Source organism: Muntiacus reevesi, chromosome 14 (assembly GCF_963930625.1).
Source record: "Muntiacus reevesi chromosome 14, mMunRee1.1, whole genome shotgun sequence".
Taxonomy (NCBI): domain Eukaryota; kingdom Metazoa; phylum Chordata; class Mammalia; order Artiodactyla; family Cervidae; genus Muntiacus; species Muntiacus reevesi.
The window spans coordinates 30,229,420-30,257,136 of NC_089262.1; the positions used below are offsets into that span (position 1 = coordinate 30,229,420).

A 27,717-nucleotide genomic window follows, 5' to 3' on the forward strand; every position below is an offset into this window, starting at 1 on the left:
GATAGAGTTCTAAATTTCAACCATAAAGACTCCATTACTAGATTTCTCTATCACTTTTAAGCATCCATTAACAAGTCATTTTAATCCTCTGCTTGCTGGCTTCTATTGCTCAATCAGTGTTGTTTAGAGTAGCTTTTAAAGTCACATTAAACATCCTTGGGTCAGGAAGATCCCCTGGAGGAGGAAATGGCACCCACTCCAGAATTCTTTCCTGGATAATCCCATGGACAGAGGAGCCTGGCAGGCTCAAGTCCATGGAGTTGAAGAGAGTCATGACTGAGCACCCACATACATAAACCCAACTGAGATTTGCAAAATTATTTTACATTTTTAGGCAACCATGTGAATGTAGCATTGTGTTAATTGGGATAGGAAAGTGGAGGGAACCAAAATTAAGTATATATAGCTCCTAGTGGACATTCCAGCCAAGAAACTAGAAGCATGATTTTTCTTTTTGAGTTTCAGGGCTTAAGGGTTTCATTCCTTCCTGGACTCAAGGTCAAATGATTGTGATCATATGTTGCCATAAGTAAGAACTATTGGCCTAACTAGTTATTGGACAGGAAAGGAAGCAAGAACTCCCAGCTTTAAAAATCAAACAGCATGTAATAATAATTAAGCCTCTTCTGTTGCGTACAAGAGCCAGGAGTGTTTAATATGCAATTCCAATACTATGTTCAAATACCTTCCTGACATTCTCAGAAATTCTTAGCCTTAGGATTCTGTTTCTCATTACTATTTCTGTCCACCTCTCGGATAAGGGGCATGGATGGTGTTTGCTGATTCTATTAAGATTAGAGCTTGAAACCAGCCTTGAAAACAACAGCAGTAAACCAGCCTTGAAAACAGTAAACCAGCCTTGAAAACAACATATATGTAATGAAAGTCAATTCCAGCCATTGAAGAAAAGGTGGGGCCACAGAAGGGGACTTTAAGGCCATGAACGTTCTCCTGACATCTCCCTACAGGAATGTTGTTGTGTTGGGGGTCAGGGATATTTGGGTTACACAAAGAAAAGATTGTTTTTCAAAAAGCACCCTAGTATTTTAATAGGTGCTTGTATATAGTATTTCTACTTTTGCAGTAAAGGCAGTATTTCCTCATTTTATAGAAGGAGCTGAGACTCAAAAATGGAAAGTTTTCCCCAATGTCACAGAACTAGGAGGTAGCAGAGCTGCAATTCAACTCAGGCCTATCTGATGCAAATGCCCTCTATTTCTATGTCACATCAGCGAAGCTGTTTCTGTGTGTGTTTATTTTTAATAAAAAGTCTTTTAATATAACAAATTCTCAGGTGTCCAGAAACCAGTTCTCTAACTAATAAATTAGTGTATATTGAAAACTTCAGATTTTTTACTCTAACTTTGTAATTGCTTAAGTGTAGGAAGCTCCGGTGACTCAGATGGTAAAGAGTCTTGCCTGCAATGCAGAAGACCCAGGTTCAGTCCCTCGGTCTTGGAGAAGGAAATGGCTACCCACTCCAGTATTCTGGCCTGGAGAATTCTATGGACAAACGAGCCTGGTGGCCTACAGTCCATGGGGTCACAAAGAGTCGGACATGGCTGAGTGACTAACACTTAAGTTTTTATGGGCTTCCCAGGTGGCACAATGGAAAAGAACCTGCCTGCTGATGCAGGAGGTGCAAAAGACTGTGGGTTCGATCCATCAGTTGGGAAGATCTCCTGGAGGAGGAAATGGGTACCCACTCCAGTATTCTTGCCTGGAAAATCCCATAGACAGAGGAGCCTGGCAGATTGCTGTCCATGGGGTTGCACAGAGTCAGACATGACTGAAGTGACTTGGCGTGCATGGCATCCCACTCAGTAAAGCAGAGTCCTTTCCAGGTCTGGAAGCCACCCTCTTGTTTATTCTGCTCCAGGCTCACTTATAAGTTCCTGAGCCCACCCAGCCTTTCACATACTGTTCCCACTCTAGAAGGCTCCTTCCTAGACACCCACAGGGCTGCCTTCCTCCAGGTCTCTCTGCTCAGATGTCACCTGGAGAGCTCTTCCCTCACCCTTATTGTTGTTATTCATTCACCAAGTCATGTCCAACTCTTCATGTCCTTGCGACCCCAAGGACTGCAGCATGCTAGATTTCCCTGTCCCTCCACCATCTCCTGGAGTTTGCCCAAGTTCATGTCCACTGAATCCCTGACACTGCCCCCCCCCACCCCAATCACACATTCCTCTCGCTTCCTATCCTTACTTCCACGTGGTAAGCCTTTGTCACCCTTGACATGTTATCTGCTTATCTTCGACTGACTTCTTAGTGTCTGACCTGTCTCTCCCCTGAGAGCAGCAGCCCTGTGAGGACCTAGGCTTCAGCTAGTTCACTGCTGGATCCCTTGGCACATAAGGGGTGCTCTCAAGGGATCTCTGTTGAATGAATAAGTGATGAATGAATCACAATTACCTCAGTTATAAATGAAGAATGTTATCATCCGTCTTCCCAGAAGTTTTACAAGGCTGGATACTTTGAAGGAAATGAGCCTTTAACAACCAAAAAAAAAAAAAAAAGGATTTCCTGGCTGAAATGTATGTCTTTGTGTGCAGTACTTGGGTAGTTACAGTCCGGTACAAGAAAAACAACTGTATTTCCTGTCCTCTAGGAATTTGTGATCTGTAAAGAACTCTGACCTTGGAAATGCCTGATAGTATACATCTGGAGTTGTTTGTGGCAAAAGATGAGGCAAACAGACAAATATTCTATATTATAGGAACAGCATAGATTTTAAAGGATAAGTATGGATGGATTCATGGGGCCCACATCTTTTGAGATAATGGAAATTTGTTGGCACTGGTGGTAAAAAAAAAACCCACCTGCCAGTGCAGGAGATGTAAAAGACGATCCCTGAGGCAGGAAGATCCCTTGGAGTAGGGCATGGCAATCCACTCCAGTATCCTTACCTGGAGAATCCCATGGACAGAGGAGCCTGGCAGGCTACAGTCCATAGGATCGCAAAGAGTTGGACATGACTGAGTGACTTAGCATGCACACATGTAATCTAGGTGAGGCAGAAGCTTCTCGTTGTGACCAGTTCCACTGGGGGCCATGTACCTCCTGGTCAGCAATCCTGCCTTGATTTAGACAATGAAATGGTGAAAGACAGAGAAAGGTCAACTGCTTTTGTCATGTGGCTAGTGAATTATGAATTTGGTGTTAATTTCTTAAAATATCTTCTACTTCCTACCGTTTCACTTACTCTTGGTTTCTAGGTTCTTTTCCTTTAAAAGGTAAGGGGGACAGCATGGGTAGACCAGATAACTTTCCGTGAAACTGTCTTCTCCCTCCTGCCTTCACTGAAGTTGATAGATTGATGAGATTCTAGGAGAGAACAGAGGACCTTTTGGGCTAAAGCCTTTGCTCTGTATTTGGGAGATAGGTTCTCTGACTGTTGGTGGCCAATATGTGAACCTTAAAAGTATTTGTGCATGTGTGTATATGTAATGGGTTCTAGTTGTACGCTTGAGATGAAAGATGTCTTTTTTTTAATTTATGAATTAAACAGTGATTAATTGGCAGTTCATTTTAAGACTGTTTATTTTGAAGGGTTACCACCACCAATAATCCTTAAATTTTTCACATACCTAAAGTTAATGATAATAGGAAATGTGCTTTCAAAAATCTTGAGTCTTATTTTCTTCTTTCCCCATTTAATCAGAGCTGAACAGCTCACAAGCAGAAATCATGGGGTTTGGTGTATATAGACACAGTTGTCAAAACTGCACTTTGATTTTTTTTTTTTAAACAAAACTTGATTTTATGAATTGGAATTTTAGTTGTTTTGGCACCGACCACCTTCATTAGATATTGTAATTCCCCTCCTTTATCTCCCCCTTTTTGAGAAGAAAGAAATCCTTGTGGAATGCAGTGATTTAAGAGCTTAGGGCTGGGGAGAGTAGCCTGGGGGCTGTCACATGGTAGGACTTGCCTCCCAAAGCAAGGCCTTCTTAAGGGTATGAATACCGATTACGGCAGCTAAAGAAAAGAACCCTGGGAAGAGGGAGTACCTCCCACCCACCCCAGACAAGCCCATTTGTCTCAGGCTGGAGGTTGCTTCTTGCTCAGCATTCCGTGTGAATGTAATGGCAAAGGACTCTGGTGAAACTGCCTTTCTTTTCTGAAAGAAGCCTTTCTAAGGCACATGAAGTACCAGCATTCTTGCCTCTTTAGCACAGATCTGAATGGGGCGGGCTCCCATTTCTCAGGGAGGTAGTGAACTTGCTGTACATCCCTGATGAATAATAAAGTTGTCCCCTCATCTATCATGACCTTCCCCTTCCTACCCCAAGGGAAGCAGAATGCCTACTTAGTAGGATTTCCTGAAGGACAGAGGAAAGGCGAGGACGGAGAAAGGTCCATTCTTCTCTGCCCGCCATCCCTGTCACTTGCCTGTATATGGAAGTGGAAAGACACATACATCATCATTAGCTCAAGACAGAATGCTGGCCAGTGGTCAATGGGAAGAACAATTAGCAAATTAATGAATTGTGGCTGGGGGAACCCTCTCCTCTTAGTGCCCTGGGTAACCACCTTTATTAAAGCAGCACAGATGGAATGTTGTTCATTCGCAACTCTTGCATTTTCCTGTGGTAACATAGCCCAACTTACCAGGCATGAATGTGAATTCTATGCATGGAGGTGTATAGTTCATGGTTCCCAACTTTTTTGTTGTTGATTTGTTTTAAAAGATCGTGGTAGATTTATTAGTACTAACATGGAAAAATGTCCAAGGAACAGTGGTAAACGGAAATGAAAGGCACGTTGGAGAACATTATACATGGTGTAAGCTCACATGTATAAAGAAAGAAAGCAAATATATTCATATGTGTTAAAAGATACCTAGAAAAATTCATAGGAAATTTTAACAGTAGTTGCTTCAGCGAGGAGTAAGTTTAAGGCTGGGGATAGCAAGAGGAGTTTTACTTTTGGCTTTATATCCTTCTCTACTATATGGATTGTTTTACAATGCCCATGTGTCACTTTTATAGGAGAACCAAATTCAGAATTCCCAATGTTTTTAAGTATGAAAACCCTGTTCTACTAGATGTATAGAAGTTTACAGACCTTTAACTTCTGGTAGCTATTCTGTTATCATCTGTTAGTTGAGAAGATACATAATTAGGACCAAAATCATAGTCAAAACCAAGATCAATAATGTACAAAATGAATTTGAATTGTAATTATTATGGAGTTTACTGTATTCAAAAAGTGTGGGAGGGCGGGGGGTTAGAGGGCAAATGACACACAGACTGATGCTCATGGATTAATGAAGCTTTCTGATTTCCATCAAATTGAGGCTTCTTCCCCTACCCCCCTCCCTGTCCCAATCCAGGGCCAAGGCCCCCAGGGTTGGGCTCCACTGGGAGAGCAAAAAGATTGTGAATTTTAGAGTCAGGCAGATATGGGATCGGAGGATTCCCAGGTGACTCAGTAAAGAACATGCTTGCCAATGCAGGAGACGCAGGAGATGTGTGAGTTCGATCCCTGGGTTGGGAAGATCCCCTGGAGAAGACGATGGCAACCCTCTCCGGTATTCTTGCCGGGGAAATCTTATGGACAGAGGGGCCTGGTGGGTGACAGTCCTTGGGCTCCCAGAGTTGGACGCAACTGAGTGTACACGCACAGATATGGGAATAGACTTCAGCTCTCTCACTGCCTGTATGAACCTGGATAAGGTACTAAACCTTTCTGTGCCTCAGCTTCCTCATCTTTAAATGGAGGTTGCACTTAAATCTCACCAGGATTTTGGGGGAGTTGAAGTTTGAAGTTTTCTCATACATAACATGGTGCCTGGCACAGGGGAGTTGGCACTTAAATATTTGTGTTTCTGCTTCCTGCTTACGCTTTCCTACCTGCAAGACAGACCCAAAGCCAGTTATGTATAAAATCAAATTAATCAGTGAATTCTTTTTGCTTGTGAGTATTAATGTACATTCCAGCTACTAGGACTGTCTAACTGCCAAATTTAGTGGCATGAACCATTTACTCCACTCACACTCTTCTGGACGGGGTTCACTGGGACAGCTTGTCTCTCTGATCCATGACTTAGCCGGAGAGAGTCAAAGGCTGGGTGTGGGAATCACCTGGAGGCTCATTCACTCATCATCTGATGGCAGCTCGTACCTGAGACTTTCATTAAGTCTTTTCAAAGCATTTTTGTCCCCTCTGTGTAGCCTGGGCTGGGTTCCAAGAGAAGCATCCTGAGAGAGAGCCAGACAGAAGCCACGTCACCCTGGTGTCACCTCTGCTGCTTTCCATCACTTGAAATGGTCACAAAGTCTTCTCCAGATTCAAGGGGAGGAAAAATAGACTCTTGACTCTTGATGCAGGTGGCAAGGGTTTGGAATAGTCATATAGGACCAGAAATCTTGTAGTGCCACTTTTGGAAAATACAGTTTGCCACAGTATATGAACAGTTTATAAGCTTATAGGCAGAGGTGCTTCCAGAAGTTTCTAGCACTGGTGTTCCTTTGGTTACTGCATTACCTGCCAGCAGGTACACTTACCAGAAGCTGAGAACTGAACATAAGGGCCTGGAATATGGCATTTTGAAGTCTGTCCCAGGATACATATTACTTTCCAGCTTTGAATTTGAGCCTGAGTTTTCATGTAAAAGTCACAGAAATGTTTGGTTGTCAACCACATGTTGGTAACAGAACTCAAAGGTGTAAGACCCACTTGGAAAACCAAAGATCAATCCTTTTCTTCACCTAGTGCCATAAGGTTATTTTATTTCCTGACAAGAGCCAAGTTACCTGTATACCCTACCTTGACCCCACTGATAACAGTTTATGAGCTTTTCTTCCTGAGATTTATTTTAAAATCACTTAGATTGTTCTAGGAAAGTTGTAGTGTTTGAAACAGCAGCTCTGGAGGAGAAGAGTTGACCTCTTCAAATGTGATCACTCTTATTTTTCCCAGTAGATAAATATGTATCAATCACTTTTCTCTCAGCTTGTTTGTCAAAGAGCTATCTTTAAAGCTAAACAAACTAAACTCTCAGGAGTATAAAGCCAAAAAGAAATTTTGCAGAGAAAGAGTGAACACAGAACTTTAAAAAAATTACACATAGATCACATACTTTGATTATGTATGAAATAGAAAGCCTAACGGAGGAATGGTGGGGTGAAAAAGGACTGTAGTTATTGATTAATTCTATGGACTAGTATTAGTCTGTGAAATATTCGGTTACTTCCAGATTCTGCAAGACACTTCAATGACTCTGTCTCAGATTTTTTAAAAAACTGTCAAGTAAAAATAACAGTTCTATCAACTGAAAAAAATTGCATAGCCTGAAAGTTGAGAATTGTGTTTAATTTGACGGACAGCTAAGGACTTCAAGCCCAAGAGAAAGGACTCTCAGAGAGCTCTGAGGGACTGCCTCAAAGAGGTAAGGATATATATATACATAGGAATTTTTGCAAAAAAGGCAAGGTAGTCAGAACATCAAAAGATTCAAGAAAACCAGATATCTCAAGTTAAGGAATTTAGCGCTCTTCTATGTGTAGGAAGATGCAAGAGTTTGGGCTCAAGAAATTATGCCTTTGATGTGCACCTCAGCTATCCTGGGCGAGGATTCTGTTCTGTTCTGTCCTGAATCCCCTCAGGGCTCATGGTAGGGAGCAGCTGCAGTGCCTGTGACGTCCTTTGTTTACTGATGTGACTGGCAGCATTCTTCATTCACAGTTGGATGAGATCTCTGTGGGGCTGTTTGGGATACACCAGGAATTGTTGTTGTTGAATCACTAAGTCACTTCCGACTCTTTGTGACCCCATGGACTGCAGCACAACAGGCTTCCCTGTCCACTATTTCCTGGAGTGTGCTCGAATACATGTCCGATGAGTCAGTGATGCCATCTAACCATCTCATCTTCACCAGGGATAACAGAGGTGAAGTCTTCGGAAATGTACAATGCTATTTACATGTGAAGTTCTGGCTTTTTTTTTTTTTTTTTAAAGTCAAAGTAGGACCCTGGCATGCTGCAGTGCTACTAAGAGAGGAGGGACAAAGTCCAGCCCCCCCATGCTGGACTTTCCCATTTCTTGTCTTTTCCCTCTTCTTTCCATCCCCTTTCTTACCTCTTTTCTGCTCTGTCTTCCTACGTCATTCTTTCTCCCTCTGTCTGCTCTAAGGCCTTGGGTCTCTACTGATGCCTGCCGATATTGCCTGTTAGATTAAACACCAAACAGCTTATGGTCAAAACTATGTCTTTTAATATACATTTACAAAGATTTCGCATCCTGCCTGGCCCCAGGCTTAAGAGAATTTGGTAACTGATTTTATGATTACTATCTAGCCTGTGGGGAAACTCCCTTGTCAGGGTCAGATAAACGAAGTCCTTGCTGCTTTCTACACCAGAGCAAGATGTAAAATATTGCCCAAGTGACAGATTAGTGCCTGAAATTCAGAGTGTCTGCTTCGATGCCTTGGACTTGGGCTCTTGTTTAAAATCATCTCTTTTATTTTCTCTGCCAGACAGTGTTGTAATAGATTCGCATATTTTTCTTAATTGGACATTTCTGCTGATCTAGAGGAAAATAAAAGTCACTCAGTCATGTCCAACTGTTTGTGACCCCATAGACTGTAGCCTGCCAGGCTCCTTTGTCCGTGGGATTCTCCAACAAGAATACTGAAGTGGGTTGCTATGCCCTTCTCCAGGGGACTCTTCCCCACCCAGGGATCTTACATCTCCTGTATTGGCTGGCAGGTTCTTTATCACTAGCACCACCTGGGAATCTAGAGGAAGGCTATCTCTAAATTGTTGTTCAGTCACTCAGTCATGTCTGACTCTCTGCAACCCCATGGACTGCAGCACACCAGGCTTCCCTGTCCTTCACCATCTCCCAGAGCTTGCTGAAACTCATGGCCATTGAGTCAGTGATGCCATCCAACCATCTTATCTTCTGTTTTCCCCTTCTCCTCCTCCCTTCAATCTTTCCCGGCTTCAGAGTCTTTTCTGATGAGTTGGCTCTTTGCATCCAAATTGCTTTCCCCCCAAAGTGAGCTTTATTTATCCATGTAGCCTAATAGTAAGTAAGTCATATTTTTTTCAGAGAGAACCTCCATTTTGGACTGGATTGTGCCTCTCACCCCATTCATATGTTGAAGCCTTAGCCACCAAAACTTCAGAATGTGACAATATTTGGAGATCAGGCCTTGGAAGAGGTGACTAAGTTAAAATGAGGCCTTTAGAATGGGGCCTAACCCGAGTCTGACTTTTGTCAAAAATTTGAATCCACGAGGAGACACAGGGGTGTTCGAACCCAGAGCAAAGACTGTGAGGACACTGCGTGAAGGTAGTCACCTGCCAGCTAATGAGAGAGGCTTCAGAAGAAACCAAACCTGCTGGCACATTGACCTCTGGCTTCCCAGCTGCCAGAATTGTGAGCAAATGCTTTTCTGTTGTTTAAGACACCCAGCCTATAGTGTTTTGTTACAGCCGCCCCAGCAAACTAACATGCCTCCACTTTTAGAGAAAATTTGTAAAGTCAGGCTTGTATAATGTGGGGACAATCAGATAAATATAAACTTGTTTCGCTTTTGGGGAACAGCTATAGAATGATGGTGAACCAGAATGGGGGTGTGTGTGTGTGTCTGTGTCTGTCTGTCTCCCTGTCGAGAAATTCTAGGGAATGGGCTCACACAGCCATGGGACTGACAAGTCTTAAGTCTGCAGGTTCGGCTGAGGACCCAGTGCAGAGCTGATACTGCAGTGCCATGTCTGAAGCTAGTTGGCAGTCAGAATTCGCCTTTGGGGGGGGGTCTTAGTCTCTTTTTTTTTTAATGATCTTCAGGTGTTTGAATGAGGCTCCCTTATATTATGGAGCATAATCTACTACCCTCAAAGTTTCCTGATTTAAATGTTAATCATATCTATGAAGTACCTTCACAGTAACATCTAGGCTTGACCAAACAACTGGGCATCAGAGCCTAGCAAGCAACTTGACACTTGAAGTTACCTATCTCGTGACAGTGATGCCAAAGTGGCACCCTGAACTCACAGCATAAGAAAAGTGGGATTTCAGAAGCTGATTTAAGAAAAGGTAACTTTCAAATGGTATTATTAATAATGATGTGCTTTTGCATGTATAACCTCATTTGATCCTTTCAACCAAACGTTTTTTTCTCTTCCAGTTTTATTGAGACATAATTGACATACAGAGTGTGTAAATTTAAGTAATATATAAATAATGATGTGCTTTTGCATGTATAACCTCATTTGATCCTGTCAAGCAAACGTTTTTTTCTCTTCCAGTTTTATCGAGACATAATTGACATACAGAGTGTGTAAATTTAAGGTGTACAACATAATGATTTGATTTACATATATCATGAAATGATTACCACGATAAGTTTAGTGAACATCTGTCATCCAACCTCTTGGTTTGATGCATGAGTGTGTGAGTTAACCACACATTCAGTCATAATGTACTCATTACCCCTAAACTTCTGTTCATGATACAGGCATTAAGTGTGATGTCGACTCTGCTGGTATTTACACAGTGCTTCTGCATTTCAACACTCTTGCTACACTCATTTTATAAATCACTTGGTCTACAGGTTTTTTTGGTTTTGTTTTGGATTTTATTTTCTCTGCCTTTGTGTCTTAAGCAGAGTATAGAAAACTGGTGAGACTTGTACTTAATTTTCCTTGGGACTTTGTATCATAATCCTACTTTGCTACCGTGGGAATTCCTGCTTTAAAAAGAAAATCTAAGCTCTAATTGAGGTAATATTTGAGTTTTGCTTTTCTTCTGTTACTCCTCCTGGCCATTCGATTGAGGCTCAGAGAAGTAGCCATCTAGTAATTCAAGCTGCTTTTCTGAGGGGACAGTCTTTGATAGAATGGAGAGGTGGGATCTCCTAGGCAACCAAACTTGTGCCTCATAATTGCCCTCATTTTAAAAGAGTCTGGGTCTATTTAAGATGTGTTGGTAACTGTTAAAAAGGAAGCCATTAACCAACCCTCACCCCCCCTCCCAACCAACTTCACTGTGATTTAAATTAATCCCTGCTTTTCATTCTTGCAAGGAACTAATTAACACCCTAATGAGATAGAGTGCTTTAAAACTAGGTGACTGGTCTACCCTTTCTCTGGAAGGGGTTAGAATTTTTCTTTGGGAGCAGTGGAAATTTATGGGTAGTTTACTAAGGGATTCAAATAATTTAGAAATATGCTTCTACTATCAAACTTTATTCTCTGTGACTTAGGCGTTATGGAGATGAATTCTGGGATTCACACAACCTAAATAGCTTTCTGAGTATATGACCTGAATGTACTTAACAATGCAGATTACTTAGAGAAACTGGAAGAAAATAGAATTGAATAGTAATTATTTCTTTGAAGGAAGGGAGGTATTCTGAGCCAAGAAGCAACAGAAGGACTCATGAATTGCACTTAAATTAGAAAGCTTAAATTCACTGGGTAGTAGGTGGACTTCAGGACAGATGGACTCAGTCCACTTCCTATTAGTAGAGGGATAGTAGACTGAGAACATATTTGTAGCAAAAAAATGGTCATCAGTCTTTATTGTTTTCAACCCATCAACTCAGTTCAAAACAAGCAGAGGACATAGCCAGTAAATGAACACAGCGGAAGTGTTCTCACTCAATAATCAAATGCTGCACATTAAAGTCAAATGCAAAAGTATCTCATAATACAGGGGAGGGAATGTGAATGTGCTGTGCTTAGTCGCTTAGTCGTGTCTGACTCTTTGTGACCGCATCTACAGTACCCGCCAGGCTCCTCTGTCCATGGGGCTTCTCTAGGCCAGAATACTGGAGTCTGTAGCCTTTCCCTTCTCCAGGGGATCCTCCCAACCCGGGAATCGAACCCAGGTCTCCCGCATTGCTAGAGGGAAGCCCAATACAATGTAGGGAATGTGAATACAGATCAGATATTTGGTATTAAGAAATTATTATTAAAGGTCTTAAGCTTTATAATAGTATTTTTTTTAACCACTGTCTTTTAGAGATAAACGCTGAAATGTTGAGAGATAAAATTATATGATGTCTGGGATTTGCTTCAAGATAGTCTAGATTTGGAAGAGAGAGAAGTAAGGGTGTGGATAAAATAGAATAAGGGAGAGGGAAACCAGTGAGTTGATACTTGTTAAAGCTGGGTGATGGGTAGATGGGGATTCTTTTTTTTAAGATTTGCTTCAATGTGGACCATTTTTAAAGTCTTCATTGAATTTGTTACAGAATTGCTTCTGTTTTATGTTTTGACATTTTGACCACAAGGCATGTGAGATCTTAGCTCCCCAAGCAGGGATCAAACCCACATCCCTTGCATTGGAAGACAAAGTCTTAACAACTGGACAGTCAGGGAAGTCTCCATTGGGGATTCTTTATATTCTTTTCTTTCCCTTTGTTTGAATTTTTTTTAAATAAAATATTTTAAATGGTTTCTAATAAAAAGTTAAAAAAAAACCAGACTCCACGCTAACTTCAAAGAAAGAGGAAACCAGACATGTTGTGCCTTCCAATGAAAATACACAACACCTTCTATGAAATGTTTGTTGTTGCCAAAACATTGAACTTGAATTTAATCAAGGATTGAGATCCTCCTGATTTACAGGGAGTAGGGAGATAGAGGAACATGTTATAAATGTCATTATGAGATGCAGTTTGTACAAACTCTGTAGGACGGTTGATCTCACTTCCCTGGTGGCTCAGATGGTAAAGAACCTGCCTGCAATTCGAGAGACCCAGGTTCAGTCCGTGGGTCAGTGTGATCCCCTGGAGAAGGGAATGGCTACCCACTCCAGTATTCTTGCCTGGAGAGTTCCATGGAGAGAGGAGTCTGGCAGGCTGTGGTCCATGGGTTCGAAAAGTCAGACAGGACTGAGCAACTAAACTAACACTTTCACTTTTCACTTTCTTCAACAAGTAAATTAAAGAAAAAGAGGGGTGGGGAAGGAGGAAAACCTACAGATGAAGAGATTGAAGAATGGAGCCACCATTTACAGCGTAAGGACCTTATTTGTATCCTGATCTCAACAAACCAAGAAAAATTTATGAGACAATGGGGAAAATTTGGATTTGTCTAGATGTTTGATATATTAAGGCATTAGTGTAATTCTTTTTTAAAGATATGATGTGGTGTCGTACTTATGTTCTAAAAAAGTTCTTATCATTTAGAAATATTTATTGAAGCTATGCTATGTGATTTGGGATTTCCTTCAGATGATCTGGGGCGGGAAGTATTTAAACTGGGAGGATAAGTGAAAGGAGACCGCACCAGTTGATAGTCTTGGAAGAGGAGTATAAATTATTTCCTCTACTCTTGGATACTTTAAAATATTTCCATGAAAAAATACCAGTTTTTGCTCATTGTTGTATAATCGAAAACATTTTTCCATAGTGATGATACTCAGTACCCTCATTCTTTGCCGGTATCCTTTACAGAAAGCAATTTTCTCTGAGATATTTTTGAAAACTATATGCACAGATATGTTTCTGGCTGTGTTCTTTGTGTCACTTCCCTGAAAATAACCGAAATTTTAAACAACAAAGGAATGTTAATTTTTTCAAAATAACTTCTGGAATTTTCTGTATTTTATTAATATAAAATAACAATGAATTGCCCTGTAAAGTTGCTTTTAGTACATTATTAGCATGAAAGAAAGCAGGGCAAAAATTATGCTAGAAAAGATATCCTTAAGAAAATTGACTAAAAAGAAGTAAAGCTAAATGTTTGACTTTTTTTTTTTTTTTAGCAGAATATCAAATTATGGGTGGGGATGTTCCTCTTGTGTATCTTTCTAATTTGTTCTTATGTGATTATATTTTGTTTTTGAGATCTTAAGGTAAACGGATTAAAATGTATAATGTTGTGAATTGAGAAAATATACTCACATACATATATTTAAACTACAGTATTTATCTTCACCTAAAATAAAGATACTGTATTTAAGAAAGTAATATCTTGGAATATTTTAAGTGAATGATAAATTTTTTGACAGTTATATGCCCTAGAAAACTCTTCTATAGGGTGTTTATTTATTTGCATCTTTTTGCATTTACTTATTTTGAAGTAAACAAGAGTAAGTAGCCTTGATACTTTTGTGGGAGATTTTTGCTTTTTCTTACCCAATGTGGGGAGGCTGCTGGCAAAGTTGACTTACACACAGCTTTTTCATTTTCTAGTTTCTTGGCACTCAGCTACCTAAGTGCTTCCCTTTTGTAGGACCAAAAAGGGAAAAGGAGAGAGTAAGTGGCATCTTGTAAATAGTTTGGGTAAAAATAATTTAAGGAAATGACTAGTCAAGTCACTGCTAATCTGGTTACCTTTCTTGGTAAATGTTGTCATCTCAGCTCCTGTTTTGATAGAGGAAAGTTGAAAGCACTGGGATTGCACCATTTGGGTGAAGCTTGCATGGATTCAAAGCAGGAAGGTTGAGGATTAACCAGTGATGGATGGCCTGACCTTTCCGAAGTCTAGCCAGTGTGCATGTTGTGCTGAAGCTCTAAAGTTAGAGCGGTGGTGAAATGCTGCCTCACCCTTCCTCGGCCTGTCTTCTGCCTCTTAAAGCTGCAGCAAGGAGTGAATCACAGGCCCTGAGTGGAAGTGGTCCCTGGAGATGAGACAGATGTGGGCCCAACCAGGTGTAGTCAGGAACCACCAGCCCACCCAGGGATTGCCCAGGAGCCTGGGGCCTGAAGGCTCAGCTGAAAGGGGCTGCCCTGCTGTGGGAAGGTGACATCTGGCCACGTGGTGGGTTCTCTTCTGCTCAGCAGTGATGCTGAGCTCCCATCCATGGACCAGTGCCCAAGAGGGGCCTGATTCTCTTCAGGTACCCAGAAAAATCTGGCTCGTGGGTTAACTTTATTTTTCTTAGCCATGCCATGCAGCATGTGGGATCTTAGTTCCCTGACTAGGGCTTGAACCCATGCCTCCTGCAGTGGAAGTGCAGAATCTTCACCACTGGACCCCCAGGGAAGTCCCTGGCTCATGGGTTTGATGGTATATATTAGAGCCCTAGTACTGGATGTGTTGAATCACCAGCGCTAATTTTACCAAGACAGTTCTGAGTTTCTCCTACCTTGTAAGAGTATTAGTACTTACCATTAATTCTGCAAAATACTTACTCGCTCTGGGTAGTTTGAAATGATTTATATAGATGATTTGGTACTTACAGGGTTTTTTCGCTCCTTCATATCCAGAAACTGTGATCATGAGGCAAGAATTAACACACAGGAGACGAGCTATTACTGGCATCTTCTGGCAGCCTCTTGCCCCCCTCTATTCTGGGAGCCTGGAGTAACTTTATTCTGCTTAGAAGCCTCCAAGTGACTTGTGCCTGGGTTTCTGAAACATAAGCTGTTCATCTTGTGTTAAATTGTAAAAAAAAAAAAAAAAAATTGTTTCATACTTAATTTCCAGGATCCTTAGAAATTTATTAAGGTAAAATAGGAGAACTTGATTCTCTGAGGAGTCTAAGGCCCAAGAAGTTTCAGAGAGCTGTCCGGAATTGTACATTTTAGCTGGAAGTTATTAATAACTTCCCACGGCACAGGGCTTTATCGTGGGTCGTGTTCACTACTCTGTCCAGTGCACGGGAGGTGCTCAGTAAGTTATCTGCTGAATGAATGAATGGGCCAAGCCAGCCTGGGCCAGTACTGTAGTGCCCCTATTGAATATGCGCTCTGTACCCTATTGGAGGCTGTAACTGATCTGATGAACTGTCTCAGGTCCATGAGGAATAGCATTAAGAAGGTCTTTATTTCTCTTCAGTCCTTGCTTTCAACCGTGCCCACTGAATCTCCCTTTCCTGTCCCTTCACAGCTGCAACCTCCACAAACTTCTAGAAATGAATCCAGTTTGGGAAATTAACCTGCATCATGATTTAGATCTTCTCCTCTCTTTCCCCCAGTGCAGCTTGCCCCAGTTTCAGCACTGGACGTGAGAGAGACATGGGGCATCCTGCCGTTTCACTCTGGCCTCTTGCTCTTTGGGGATGGAGCCCCTCCTGAACCACCCCCCTCCCCACCTGGAGCCAGGACAGGAAAGAAGCCTGGAGGTGGCAGGGAAGCTGAGCAGCTCTAGACTTAGCTAGTTGCAGCTGCTGCCCTCCTCTTCTCTCTGGTCAAGGCTGTTTCTCACCAGCAGCTCGCTCAGAATGCGTCCCAGGTCTCAGTAACCTAACTCAGGGGCTCTGTCTTCAGCTGGCCCCTTTCTAGCTCCTCTCCCTACCCTCTTGCCCTTGGACAGCCGTATTGGTCAGGGTGTCAGCAGGATGGCTCAAGTAAGTAGCATCCATTTGAGTCCCAGGAAATCCACTGGTCCTTGCCCCTCCAAACTGTGGGTGCTGCTTTCCTGGATCTGCCTGCCTCCTCTTCTGCTCCCTCCCCTTTCTCTTCTCTCTCCTGTCACTCAGGACACAGGGAACTCAGTAAATCCACTGCCTAAGTAGATGGACAACCAGTGAAAGAGATTTTGGTTTTTTACTTCTTGAAGGCGCCCCCCCCCATCTCATTTTGTTGGGGATGGGGAGTGAGCTGGGTGGCTGGGGTGCCTAGAAGCGAGAACCCTCCCCTCCCATCAAGGATCTCTTGTCCTCCACCACCCGCCCAGCTGCCCTAGTTCTACTAGAGACTGGAAAGCTGGTATTAGTAACTTTAGTTACTTTTTAGTAACTTCTGGAGGAAGTATACAACCTCAGTCCTTTAGAAGTTGGGTCACTTACTAGTTTTTTTATCCAAAGCAGTAGGCTTTGTCTCTCATGCTCAGGCAGTAAGGAAAATGATATCAAGATTTTACCAGACACTTAGGTGTCAAAGACATTTTGGTAGAAGATAAAGCAGTTATGTTGAGTGACACCGTTAATGGTCTGAAGGGTTAAAAAAAATTGTAAACTTACTACCCGGGATGTTAATTGGCAGGCTGGGTAGATTCCAGTAGCATTTGTGCCTCGTCTCATGTATTCTTCAAGTTGCACTATGCTGGACAGACATAAATGTTCAGTATGTTCAAGACAGAGCTGTGCATAATCATGAGGACCTGGTAACAACCTAGATGGTGTGAGAAACCTTTGCTATAGCTCGTTAATGATATGGGAAAATATTCAGCATATATTACCTGATGAGAAAAGCAGGTCATAGAGTCATAGAAGAAAATATTTGTTTTATACATAGAAAAAAATGTGATTGGTACAAAAATTTAGGGCTTCCCAGGGCACTGGAGAAGGAAATGACAATCCACTCCAGCATTCTTGCCTGGAGAATCCCAGGGACAGAGGAGCCTGGTGGGCTGCTGTCTATGGGGTCGCACAGAGTCGGACACGACTGAAGCAACTTAGCAGCAGCAGCAGCAGGTGGTGTAATGGTAAAGAAACTGCCTGCCAATGCAGGAGGTGCAAGAGATGTGGGTTCAGTCTCTGGGTAAGGACGATCCTCTGCAGTAGGAAATGGCAAACCCACTCCAGTTTTCTTGCCTGGAGAATTGCTTGGACAAAGAGCCTGGAGGGTTCATGGGGTCATAAAGAGTCAGAGTGAGCGACTGAGCACTTCAGCACAGCACAAAAATATACAGATTTATTAATCTTGAAGGGTAGGATTGAAAGTGATTCTATAAATTTTTTTCTTTTTAATTCTCTGTGGTTTTTGAACTTTTCTGCAGAGTCTTGTTTACATGTATGAAACATTTTAAAAAGAAATTATACTATTAACTTGATGAAAAGCCAGAATATGTACTTGTATAAGCTCTTTTGTCTTTTACATGTCTTATATCCTTAATTACTGACGGATTTATGCATTTCTTATAATTTCTAAACTTTAATACTCTTTAGTCAGTTTTTCTCCTACTTGGCCTAATAACTATTACTTCATTCCACATTCTTGCTTATATTTCAACAACTGAATGTCCTAAATATTATTTGGCACTTACAAAGGCATATGGTAATTTGGAAAAATGCCTTTATTACAGTATAAATCTTCCAAGTAACTTTAAAAATTATGTTGTGGTCTCCATTTTGAAGACCAGAAAATGTGAACACTCTTAACTTGCAGAAAGAGCCTCCAAATGCTATTTGTCTTTTATCTTGACTGTTCTGTAATTTATTGGAATCACTGAAGTGTTTCAGGGAAATAAATTCCACAGGGTTTATTTAAGTGCCTAGGGCTTAATAAATTAGAATGGAGTTTTAAGCACGCAGAGAAATGTTACGTCATAGGTCTGCATCTCTTCGTTTGTGTGAGTCGAGTATCAGTCTATAAAATCTGTGGGTTAGGAACTTGGCTATGGATCTGGTTTTCTGTGGGCCACCCCCCACCCCGAGTCTACAATCCAGGGGGTCACAAGAGTCAGACACAACTGGCAGCTAACACTTTCACACTTTCCCCAGGCCTAGCATGTTGCATGGTACATGATACACTGATGGTTGTGATAAAAGCAAACATTTACTCAGTTCTTGATATGTGCAAAGTGCCTACTATGTGATTTTCATGCATTATCTTGTCTAGCCCTCAAACAACTCAGAAGTAGGTGATTTTTAACATTTTCTGAAGTGGGGAGGGTGCAGAGCTAGAGTATATGTAGAGTGATATATGAGAAAAATGTCAGTAGTTGGGATGCCAGAGTGAAAGTGAAAGTGAAGTCGCTCAGTCGTGTCTGACTCTCTTTGTGACCCCATGGACAGTAGCCCACCAGGCTCCTTCGTCCATGGGATTTTCCAGTCAAGGATACTAGAGTGGGGTGCCATTTCTTTCTCCAAGCTGGCCTCAAATTCCACAGTTACAGACATACCTTGGGAAAGCTTTTGATTAAGTTAAAATTCAGGTTAAATTAGACCGTTTTCATGAAAGTCCGTGTACAGCATAGGTTTATATAAATTGAGATAAATAGAAGGCACAAAAATTCTTTAGTGTTATGAGAAAACTTTATAAGAAGGATCTATTCAATAGTTGCCACATTTTACTTTGTTTAAAACCTATAGAATCCTCTCTCTGTTCTGAGTACTGTCATTGGAATAGTTAGGATACTAAATAGAGCAGTTCAGAGTTAGGATGAGCCTGCAAATAATTCTATTATGGTGCAGGATGTGCTGGGGGTAAAGGTGGTGGCATTTAAGCTATGCTTGAAGGGTTTTTGACAACTTAAGGAAAGTAGTATTATTAGCATAAAATTTTGGAGGCAGATCTTGAGAATGGGTTGGATTTTGTTAAAATCACTCTGGGAGGGCTTCCCTGGCAGCTCAGTGGTAAGGAAATCCTCCTGCCAGTGCAGGAGACAAGGGTTTGATCTTCTTTGCTGGGAAGATCCCACATTGCCATGAAACAGCTAAGCCCATGTGCCACAGCTATTGAGCCTGTGTTTTAGAGCCTGGGAACAGCAACTACTGAGCCCATATGCCATAGAGCCTGTGCTCCACAACAAGGGAAGCCACCGCAATGAGAAGCCCTTCCACCACAACTAGTAATCCCCCTGCTCGCTGGACTGGCGAAAAGCCCACACAGCAGTGAAGACCCAGCACAGCAATAAAGAAATAAATAAATAGAATTATTTTTTTTAAAGAAAAAAAAAAAAAAACCACTCTGAGGAATCATGCAGGTGTCTGAATGAATACATCATTCATTCGAAGAAGACCACCATCTCCCAGCAGAATGCTCTTCGTATAAAGAAGAGTGTACTGGAGCAAAATGTGCTGTCTTACACTTTGCAATGTATAAATGTATAAATATTCAGAGTGGTGGCAGTCAACATTGCATTCTTGTTTTCATGTTCCAAGATGGCCTACATCTTCGTTGTTTTGTATATTAACCGTTTTATTCCTTTTGCTACACACCATTTATGTCAACCAAATTTTCTAGATTTTTGGATTCTTATACTTTGATTCATTCCTTGATCAAGGAGACCATGGCTTTGAAAACTTAGTGAGCATTTAGGTGAGGGTGTACTCATGATTTCTACTCCAGTAGAATTGCCACATGATGCTCAGTGCCTCTCAAAACTCTGTTGGTTTTTATTTATTTTAATTAAAAATATAAAAATAATAGTTAAAAAAACAAAACTTTGTTGGTGTTGAGCTGCTGCATCCTGGTGTTCAGTATTGTAGGGAAATCTGAGCCAACCTGATTTGGGGAGCCTTTGAAAATAATCTTTTTACAAATTTTAAAAAATTTCAACAAAATGTGGTTCAAGATGCTGATCTCTTTCCCCCTGCTCTCCATTCACTAATTCTAGCCACACTTGGAGACATGCTTTTCTTTAGCTCATAGTAGTTTTTTTCTATTAATTCTTTTATTTCTTTATTTTGCTTAGATTTCTATGTCATATTTTGCCAGGATTCTTTTTTCATCTTTTTTCTTCTCCTTTGTATTATATCTCTCTACTTTTCCTTTGAGTTAAATTTTTCTTATACTTTAGCTCCAGATTTCCAAGATTCCTCAGTCTACTCTTCACCATTCCCCACACATTTTAAATTTGGCATCTTCATGTAGTCATCTTTGATTTCAGATTGTTCTGTGGAATAGTTTCAGTTTTTTTTCTCCTGAATCTGGTTGAAAGCAGACATTTGAAAACTGCTCTAGTTTCTTAAAGCATAATTCTGTTTCATGGACAAATGTGCTCTGATTCCTCGAAGAAACTTGCCTCTTTTGGACTTGTTGGAGCTGTTTTTAGGACCTCTGCTGTCTCGGGCAGCTAATATTTATAGAGAGAAGGCTGTGCTCATCCGAAATGGGGGGGGGGGGGGCAGAGGTGGGTTCTATCAGATACAATAAGATTCCTATTTGAATATTTCAATCCACAAACCCATTTCAGAAGGCCAGGAACCTGAGGAACGAGTGACTCTGAGGTGACTGTAGCAAGAAGCTCTCATCTGTGCTGGAGTTCAGTGCCAGGGACAGCCTGCAGTTCGCTGGCACAGTGCCCCTTTCTGGGCTGGCCACGGGTGCCTCTTGTGTCTTTCAGTGTCCTGTTGGGATGGGGTGCACTCCATAGTGATGCTGAGTGGTCACCCTCACCATCTCCCTTTATCCCTTTAATTAGGCATCATGAATGGCATTCACTGGAGTCTCTTCCTGGCAGGCAAGCTTGTCGTCGTCATTAGTCCATTGCCTTTTCCTCCAGCTTGTCCCGTCTGACCTAAAACTAGATACAAGAGGTTCCCTGGAGTTTCTGGCTTATGGCTCTCATCCTTCTGTGGTTTCCTGAGCAGATGCAAGTTTTCTCTTCATTTTATATTCTGCAGTTCATTTTAACAAGACACTGATAAGTCAGTCAAGATATTTAAGACATGGATGAATTTTCCTGAGGTCCCAGCCACTTTAGTAGCTTAGCTGAGAGCTGCAGCTGGAGCCTCGGGACTTGCAAACAGTCTCATCTGTGCTATTGCCATCAATCTGAGATTGATGGGAGCGTATGATGAACATGAGCCTCAGCCAGTCTTCCTAGAGGAAGAGAACCACTGTTCAAAATAGCAAAGGGCCTTCCCTTAGGAGTGTGAATAATAACCATATTAGCAAACACATACTCAATGCTTACTATGCGCCAGACCATGTTCTAAATGTCTTGCAAATATTTGACTTATTTAATTCTCACCATCATTCTATGGTAGAAGTGACTCTTATTATCTTTTATTTTTATAGCCAAAGCGCACAGGAGTTAAGGAACTTGTCCCAGGTCATGGGGCTGGAAGCAGGCTGTGACCCTAGGAAGTCTGGCTTCTTGCTCCCTGCTTTAAAGCATTACCTTACACTGCGCTTCAGTAAGCAGGCATGAAGTTGGGGATCTGATAGTGAAAAGAGTTTGGATTTGTTAGAATAAAGAGGAGAGAGTCAGTTGATGACCAGTAGTGTAGGAGGGGTGTCAAGATGACAATGTCAAGATGATAACCTTTAATTAACTCCCAAGAGGAAAGACTGTCTTGGGAGAATGGTTAGATATGGCTACTTCCTCAGTGGTTTCATCGTAGCACTGCTATCTTTTAAAAACCCTAATGCTTTGCTAGCGTCTTTCACTTGGGGAAACATTCAGTCATTCGATGAATGAATGTTCATCATGGGCCATGTGTTAGCCCAGGTGCGAGGCACCTGGGATACAGAGGTAAAAGCCAGAGCCCCTGCCCTTGAACTTGACAGTCTGAGATACCACTAGATATACACCAAGCAACTTTCAGTAGAAGTGGACCATGAGTGATAATAAGCTGTGTGTAACATGCTCTGGAAAATGGAGTTTCAGAATCTCAAAAGCATCCATGTTGTTTATTTTTATTTCATTGTTGTATCAAAAGACTCATTCATTTCCACTATGTATGTCCAAACTGCAGATTCCCGACTTCTATATTAGATGAAGGTCAAAACCATAGCCCGAGGCCACACACAAGAGTTCCAACATTGCTTGACTAGAATTTTCCCTCTTTAGGCGACTTTTGTCTGAGTTTTCTTGGCACTCAGTGCCTAGCTGATTCATACAATCCTAAGTAAGATGCTTTTCTGGGAATCCCTTGTGCACTCGAAAAGGATAATGAATGAGACTTTACATACGGGAACCTTGATGAGTTTTCCAAAGTTCTCTCCTTGGTTTTGACTTGTCTGTTGTGCTTTTTAGGAAATGTGCAGTTACACGCTTCCGTCTTCTTGGGCTCTGCTTGGGAGTCCTTTGTCTGGGGTAATCGGGGAGACAGTGATACAGGCTATCTATACACGAGCTCATGGGAAGTCTCAGAAAGATCATACTGTTGGTAAAGTCACAGCCCCTGGTCTTGTGCTTTTCAAAACTGCTGCCCTCTGCCTTCAGACTTCAGGCTGAAATAATTTGTTGGAACCAGATTTTTTCCCCTGTGGGTGGATATTGAAGTTTATTTTGGATTGGCTATTATTGGAGTAAAGAAAGGCTATAACAGATATGCCCTTTCTTGAGAACTACAAGAATTTGGGTGTAAATAAATCAATGGTATCTCTTGCCTCAAATACATTAAAATAGCCAGACTGTTTAAAATTAACCTCTGATAACATTAGACAGTGTGCTTATGTGTGTGTAGTGTTTTGATTATTTAAGTCACTTTCTGATCCTTGAGGCTTCCAAACCCAGCGGCAGCACAGCTAGAAACTTGGAGTGGTGGTGATGAGTGGGAGCCCTGGGAAACTGGGAACCCAGTTTCCTCCAAAGTGGAAAGGGTTTATTTTAATGTATTGATTCATTAAAAAATATCCAGATAACTCCGGAGGCAGGGGGCATTGTGGATGAATGTGAAATTTTCTGTCATCAAGTACAGTCTGTTTGGGGAGTCAAATGTTTTTAAATGTTCTGTTATCTTCTATCTGACAAATGAGGACACCGAGATATAGGGAGTTAAATGACTTCTCCAGGGCACACAGCTAGTAAGCAACAGAGCCAGGGTTTGACTCAGGAACCCAGACTCCAGGCTCTTAACCCCGTATTCTGTGCCATTCTGTGAGACTTGAAATGGGAAAACCACGTACTTCGAATGCTAGTCTAAAACTTTGTTTAAATGGAAGGCAAGGAGCAACTTTATGCGTCCTCAGCAGAAAGAGGTGGCAAGATAAAAACAAGAGTGAGGAAAAATTGAGCAGTTTCATGTAGAAGGGGAAAGAATAACTTGGATTCTGGAGCCCAACAGATTGGCTTGAGAGGGATGTTTATGTGTGGGGGTGGCAGGGGCCAGAGGGAGAGCCAGGTGAGCAGGGTGAAATTGAAGGTTTGAAACGGAATTAAGAGACGTCCTTCCTTATATGTGTGTGTGGAGAGCTGCTAAAGAGTATGGGGTCCCCTGTTGGCCATAGATAGCCATGGATGCTTTTGTGAGCCAGAGCAAGAAGCAAGAGCATTTAATCTCCAGAATAGTGGGCTTGGGAGAAGGGAGGGCTGGGGGTGGTGAGGAACTGGAGGTAGAAAGGCCAGTTAAGAGGCTGTTGAAATGTCCCAGATAAACAGTGATCAGTGTGAGAGCCTCTTCCCTGGTTCTTTAAGTGTCTGTACCTGTCAGTGTGCCCAGGACTTGGCAAAGAGGAGAGCCCCATCCGAAGTGTCTTAACACGATGCCTGGCAGTAGTACGTGTTTGTGGAACTGAACTGGATTAATTAAAGGCAGTGGCTGTAAGATGGAAAACAAGTCAATGCAAGGGAAACTGGAGAAGCAGTTGTCAACAGTGGTTGGTGAGTAATCAACTGGGGAGAGAGAGGGAGAGGTAAGCCATGGTCTCTGGCTTGATGGGTAATATGATTTTAGTAACAATTACAGTCAGTGGGCTTTTCCACACACTTTCAAGCAGTTCACTGATGCCAACTGGGTGTCCTGCTAGTCAACTCAATTCTGTCACCGTCTACCTGGAAGTGACATCAGATTCCATAGCTTAAGGGCTCAGTTGACTACCCCCAACCTCAAGTCCAGGTCATCACCTGTACTTTTGACTGTCTAGCTAAAATTCAGAGGCTCTCATAACCCTTCCCGCCTTGGGTTTGATGAATTTACTAGAACAGTTCTTAGAACTCAGTGCCTGCGTGCCTACTCAGTCGCTTCAGTTGTGTCCCACTCTTTGTAATCCCATGGACTGTAGCCCACCAGGCTTCTCTGTCCTTGGGATTTCCCAGGCAACAATACTTGAGTGGGTTGCCATGCCTTCCTCCAGGGGATCTTCCCAACCCAAGGACTGAACCCATGTCTCCTGAATCTCCTGCATTGTAGGCAGATATTCTTTACCTCTAAGTCACCTGGGAAGCCCTTTTATTTACTAGAACTCTGGTTTATTATAAAAGGATGCATCTCAGGATCAGCCAGTTGGAAGAAATACCTAGGGTTAGGCATGGGGAACAGGCATGGAGCTCCCATGCCCTCTCTACATCTGCAGGTATTCACTAACCTGGAAGCTCTCCAAACCCTGTCCTTTTGGGTTTTTACGAAGGCTTCTTTACACAGGCATGACTGATGAAATCATTTGCCATTGGCAGCAGATTAAACTTCCAGCCCCCTCTCCTTCCCTGAAGTTGGGGGAGGAGACCGAAAATTCCAACCCTCTAATCACATGGTGATTTCTTCTGGCAGACAGCCCCCATCCTTAGTTGTGATTCAAAAGTCACCTCATTCATACAACAAAGGACCCCCCTTTTTTCCTTTTGCTCTCACCACTTAGAAAATTCCAAGGGATTTAGGAGCTCTGTGCCAGAGATGGGGACAGAAATCAGATATATATTTCTTATTGTTAGATCACAATATCACAGGTGAATGTACCCCTAACCAAGGCACGGGCATCAAGACGAGGGACCCATTGAGAGGAGGGTGCAGTGAGGGTAGTTTTCAGGCTCTTTTCTCGTTGTGGGACATCTTGATTGCCTACTGGGACTTGTTCCATCTTTAGTGCCAAAAGGTAGGGAATGTTGAGATTCACCCTTTCGTCCAGTTCAGCTTTTAAACAGAAACAAATGTGGTTAATATCAGGCTAACTTGTCATCTTCATTGTTGCCCAGGGAAGAATAATTCTGGCTGATCATAGAATCACATGGAGAAATTTTAAAAGCTAACCCTCATGTTTTTTCCCAGAGACATAGGTGATTCTATTATGTAGCCACCTAGAGCCATGTAGCCGTGCTCTTTGAAAAACATTGGGTATAAGCAGTTACGTTGTTTATTTTAATCATAAAAAGTTTTTTCCTCTAAAAATTTTGAAAAGCTTAGATCAGTGGATTTTTAAAAATTTGTCAGTCCCACCAGCCTTGAGATAGACGCTAGGCACAGCCACCTTGATGCAGGCTCACCATGTCTGTGTGTCTGTACCCTGGTGACTGAACGAATAGGTACTGAATCAATGTCGTCTGTGGGTCTCCCAGAAGGTTTCTGTTGACCCACAGTCAGTGGGGATGGAGTCCTTGCAGGCTATTTTGTGCTGGGTAAGCAACCCTCTTTCCATGTGTCATTGTCTTAGATTCCTAGGACTACCACAAACTGGATGGCATAAAACAACAGAAATGTTTTCTCTTACAGTTCAGGAAGCCAGAAGTCCAAAACCAGGGCCCAGGCAGGGCTGGTTCCCTCTGGGGAGTGCTGGTGGAGAAACTATCCCAGGCCTGTCTCCCGACTTCTGCTGACTACTCGTATCCCTTGGCTTGTAGACACATCACTTTAACCTCTGCCACCCACTCACTGTCTTCATCTGGCTTTCTTGCCTGTGTCTGTGCCTTTGCTTCTTGTAAGGATACCAGTCATTGGATTTGGGATATCTCAAAATCCTGTTTTCAATTAAGATCACATTCTGAGGTTCCAGATGGATATGAGCAGGGGACATTATTTGATGCACTGTCGTCCCTTGTGACTTGCACGTGGCTAGGGTTAGGGGACACTAAGTTGGGGGAGCTGCCTTGGCCTCCCACCCTAAACTTGGGATCCTCAAATATTCTCTGAGTCTCCGAACAAGAAAACGAGCCATTGGCAATGGAGATACCCTAGTCCTAGGTGGACACCTGCCCCATTGAGGAGTCCAGCTTTCACTGGTTGAACTGGCTGGTTCTAGAAGGGAGAGTTGGGAGAGGGGAGGACCAGTGCAGGGGTGGAGAAGGGGCAGCAGAACATACAGAGAAGTTCAGATCTGGTAGAATTTGTGACTCCAGAGACTGTTTCCATTGCTCATAGATTTCTTTAGCTCTTATTTTGTCCCTTGGTCTTCATTTAACATCTATAAAGGGTATGATGCCTGGGCATGATGAGGGCAAGGGACCACCCTGGTCTTTTCTCTGACCACTTAGACACTGACTGTGCATTCAGACATTTGGCTTAACAATGTGTGGATGAAGTCATTTCATCTGGATACTTCATGTGAAATCTATATTGTGTCCCTTGGGTAAAGAGCAAATCTCAGGAGTTGTGGCTGTCTGTTATGCTCAAGTTGAGGCCAAAAATACCTGTGGTTTGTGCTTGGATTATAGCCAGACATGTTCCCAAGTGTCCTGTCTGTGTGGAAGTAAAATCTTGCTCAGGCCTTAAGATGTTCGTTATTGCACATATATCACCCTTTAGCCAATTAATATTCTTTGATTAAATCAAATCTTATTTGTATATGCATCATAAATATGTATACAATGCCAAAGAATGTTCAATCTACTGCACAATTGCACTCATCTCACACGCTAGCAAAGTAATGCTCAAAATTCTCCAAGCAAGGCTTCAACAGTATGTGAACTGAGAACTTACAGATGTTCAAGCTGGATTTAGAAAAGGCAGAGGAACCAGACAGAGATCAAATTGCCAACATCGGCAATTTGGATCATAGAAAAACACAATAGAATTCCAGGAAAAAAAACATCTACTCTGCTTCATTGACTATGCTAAAGCTTTTGACTGTGTGGATCACAACAAACTGTGGAAAATCCTTCAAAAGTTGGGAATACCAGACCACCTGAGCTGGCTCCTGAGAATCTGTATGCAGGTCAAGAAGCAACAGTTAGAACCAGACATGGAACAACTGGCTGGTTCCGAATTGAGAAAGGAATACATCAAGGCTGTATATTGTTACCTTGCTTGTTTAATTTATATGCAGAGTACATCATGTGAAACTCTGGACTGAATGAAGCACAAGCTGGAATCAAGATTGCCAGGAGAAATATCAATAACCTCAGATATGCAGATGACACCACCCTTATGGCAAAAAGTGAAGAAGAACTAAAGAGCCTCTTGATGAAAGTGAAAGAGGAGAGTGAAAAAGCTGGCTTAAAACTCATCAAAAAACTAAGACCATGGCATCTGGTCCCATCACTT

The 27,717-nt window shown here is 42.1% G+C and overlaps 1 protein-coding gene across 7 annotated transcripts in view; it reads left to right on the plus strand.

Annotated features, from left to right (window-relative positions):
• RAI14 (retinoic acid induced 14) overlaps window positions 1-27,717 on the plus strand; it is a 159,271-nt gene that overhangs the window by 53,651 nt on the left and 77,903 nt on the right. Inside the window, exon 1 of one of the 7 annotated variants that reach the window (XM_065905621.1) lies at window positions 23,984-24,128. The exons of the other annotated variants lie outside the window; for them this stretch is intronic. The gene's annotated coding sequence lies outside the window, so the exon portion shown is untranslated. Of the gene's footprint in view, window positions 1-23,983; window positions 24,129-27,717 lie in introns of those variants that run through there. 7 annotated transcript variants of the gene reach the window in all.